Consider the following 3759-nt stretch of genomic DNA (forward strand, 5'->3'; position numbering starts at 1 on the left):
CAAAGGGATCTTGGCGCCCACCATTGAATGATCTTTATAGGTTCCATGTCAGATTGATCTTTTCTCTACTTTTCCCTTCCTCTAAGTCTTACTAATCTGTGTAAATTCAGAAACAGCCCTCTAGTACTTTTCAAACAAGGGGAACCTATATATAAAATTTAAGATTTAGCGATAATGGCTGTCTGTCGGCCATGTTGTTTTCCGATTAGTCTCAAAATGCAATATGCATAACTAGGCACCAAGTGGAACCTACATATGAAATTTGAGAAAGATCCCTTCAGTACTTTCTCAGAAATAGCGATAACAAACTTCAATTATCAAAATCCAAGATGGCTGCCTGTCGGCCATGTTGTTTTCTGATTGGTCTCAAAATGCAATATGCATAACTAGGCACCGAGGGGAACCTACATATGAAATTTCAGAAAGATCCCTTCATTACTTTCTGAGAAATAGCGATAACAAACTTCAATTGTCAAAATCCAAGATGGCTGCCTGTCGGCCATGTTGTTTTCCGATTGGTCTCAAAATGCAATATGCATAACTAGGCACCAAGGGGAACATACATATGAAATTTGAGAAAGATCCCTTCAGTACTTTCTCAGAAATAGCGATAACAAACTTCAATTGTCAAAATCCAAGATGGCTGCCTGTCAGGCCATGTTGTTTTCCGATTGGTCTCAAAATGCAATATGCATAACTAGGCACCGAGGGGAACCTACATATGAAATTTGAGAAAGATCCCTTCAGTACATCCCGAGGATTAGCGATAACAAGAATTGTTTACGAACGGACCATGGACGCAGGGCGATTTGAATTGGGCTAAAAACCAGCTTGGATATTCATTGTATCTATTCCAAATATAATTTGTATGATTTGCCGGATGGATTCCTATACAATGAATGAACTCACGAATGATAGTAATACCTATATGGCGCCTTTTCCAGAAAAAGGCGACACAAAAATTGAAAATATATATATCCATCAGTTTTAAGTAAAAATTTTCGATCTGTAAAAATATTTGTAGATTTGACAAAAATCAAACTGATCTGCTTTGCAAATGAAAACAAGTTTCAAGCAAAATTGAAGTGTTTTTCATACAGAAACCAGAATATGAAGTTTTAGGTTGATTGACCAAAAGGGAACTGGACAGATTTTCTATTTATTTACAATGACCGTGCCTTTCGAACGTGAAAAGCAATCCCAAGCAAGCACAAAATTTGAGTTTAATTGGTCCAAGGGAACGGGAGTTACTGCACGGAAACAAATTTTCTATTAATAGTAACAGTGACCTTGACCTTTGAACCTGAAAAGCAGTCCCATGCCAGCACTTTTGGTAAGGAAGCACTGTATGAAGTTTGAGTTCGATTGGCCAAAGGGAACTCAAGTTATTGCATGGGAACCATTGTGCGGACTCCGACATAGTAATACCTATATGTCACTTTTTCAAGGCGACACAAAAAGTTGGGCTGGACTCGTTACCACTGCGTTCACCTTTTGGAAGGACCGTATAATTTATATTTCTGGAAATATTAGAACAAAGAATTACAAAACGATACATTCGTTTTTGCAAATTTTTAATTTTTAACATGAACAAGTTATAACAGTATATTTTCGAGGAATTTTCTTCTTTGTATAAAAACATCTAAACTATAAAATACCTACACTACGTTGGATATGGCTTCAATATAAAAGTAATACTTATCTCTTATTCAATATCAGATGATGCACGACAGGTGACTAAAAAAATATTGCAAAAAGATGATTGTTATGAATTATGAATATTATAGAAGGTACACATTTATTCGTCCTTTCAAAAAATGATCTGTCTGAATTCAATGAAAGTAATGCTGTCATCACCAGTATTTCCAGTAAGCCTAATCATTAATGGTAAGAAAACTACTCTTCATCCCCGTCAAATTGCTCATCGTGTTGGGTTTATATGGTTGACAACCGTTTGTCTGCACCTTTCTTTCACAGACCTCTGAAAATTTTGCATAAAAATGACTAGAAAATGATTTGTTGACAACCGTTTGTCTGCACCTTTCTTTCACAGACCTCTGAAAATTTTGCATAAAAATGACTAGAAAATGATTTGAAACAAACTATTATTAGTTTAGTGTTGTTAAATGCCCTTTTCACAGCCAAAGTCATTTAGGGATGGTCTCCATGTGTGCCATGTATCGTGTGTGTGCGATGTCAAGGTAGTACTTTCAAAATAAAGGAAAATCAGTGAAATATGACTGCTCTCATTCCCTTTCCTAATTTTTTTTAAAGAAAAGTTCAGTCTGATGATATTCACGTCACACAAAATGCAATAAATCCAACAAATTGCACCCATCTTTCATGATATGAAGCAAGCTTTCCATGAAAATTTCTGGAATTTGGCATGAAATGAATGAATGGTATGAAGGTGTAACAAAGGCACATCTACACATCTCTTAAAAATACAACCGACATTTTCCTCAGATATCCTCTATCTTTCAGAGTATGAAAATGTACAAAGGATAAAGATGCTCACACTCCCTACAAATGTTAGGTTGTTCAATTTGTAAAATATTCATCACATCCAATGGTATTGTACTGCAGAACAAAAGATCAAAATTACATGGTCTTGTAATATTGCATAATTGTTCATATTTTATTTACACCCCCTCCCTCCCTTCTTCTAAAATGACAAAATTCATGCCATCCATTCCATTCTTTGGAGTTGTTTCAGTGCAACTTGTATTTTGTTAATATTTAAAGAAATATTTCTGGGACTGTTGTAGCTGTTCATGACTAATACCCCATTCTCAATGGGCTAGGAATATGAAGAGACGAATAGTCATTCTTATATCAAATAAAGTATTATTATCATCTTATTGGAACCTGCCATTTTAACTTCCTTAAGTTTAATTTTTTTCTAAAATATGATGTCAAAATCTATGACTGAATTGCCATGTCTACTGGTCCAAGGGAGGAATGATTTGCTCATTCAACAAAAACATATTCATCAACAAAATAATCAACAAGAAATGACTATCATTCAAAGCAATAAATGATGCTACATTCATTGAACAACACAAACGTCAGCAATGCGGACAATATTTCATACATTCTGCCACTCTGTTGCCCAATATTGACATGTATTTGATGCCAAATTTAATACTTCACCTTCTTATACTCCATCAACTATCACCCACCCATTATTATTGAAAAAGATATTTTCTTTCCTTCTTTAATAATCTATAAAACAACCACAATTCCTCAAACAAATCCACCCCCTCAATTAAATTGAAATATATTATAAATCTCAGATTTTCAATTTAATTTCTAAGTCATAAAAGTTACTAGTTGGGTATACTTTAAATCTGAATGGAAAAGTATTGCTCTGTGCACTGCTTTGCAACTGTTTTATGGCACTTCAAGATTTGCAATTGATCATCGTCAAATTTACATGAACTGATCTTGATACAATTGTTTTCCAATATGTATCAAATGTGACATTAAAACTTTGATTGCTGCTTTTGAAAACTCATCATTCTAACAAATTGTGTTCAGTTTCATGTAAATTACTTGTTTCTGCAACAAGTAATTTCTTGGTCAAACGGTGGTTAAAAAGAACCAAATCATTGTCACTATCTTTTTTGGCTCACAAACATTCCTCTAACAGGAAACACTATTCTGGAAGTATTGCATCATTTGGTCACGACAACACAGGTCGACTTCTACAAGAAGTACAGGCGGTCAGCAAGGTCAAATGAAGGTTCTTTATGAATG

At 34.6% G+C, this 3759-nt stretch overlaps 1 long non-coding RNA gene across 1 annotated transcript; it reads right to left on the bottom strand.

Moving 5' to 3' along the window:
• Window positions 1–1557: 1557 nt before the first annotated feature.
• On the bottom strand, window positions 1558–3733 carry LOC117332476. The gene is made up of 2 exons (XR_004533742.1): window positions 2056–3733; window positions 1558–1979 (listed from the first exon to the last, which is right to left on the bottom strand). It is a non-coding gene; the product is annotated as an uncharacterized LOC117332476 (long non-coding RNA).
• Between the last annotated feature and the right edge of the window lie 26 nt (window positions 3734–3759).

The sequence above is a fragment of the Pecten maximus genome, chromosome 8, assembly GCF_902652985.1.
Source record: "Pecten maximus chromosome 8, xPecMax1.1, whole genome shotgun sequence".
NCBI classification, from domain to species: domain Eukaryota; kingdom Metazoa; phylum Mollusca; class Bivalvia; order Pectinida; family Pectinidae; genus Pecten; species Pecten maximus.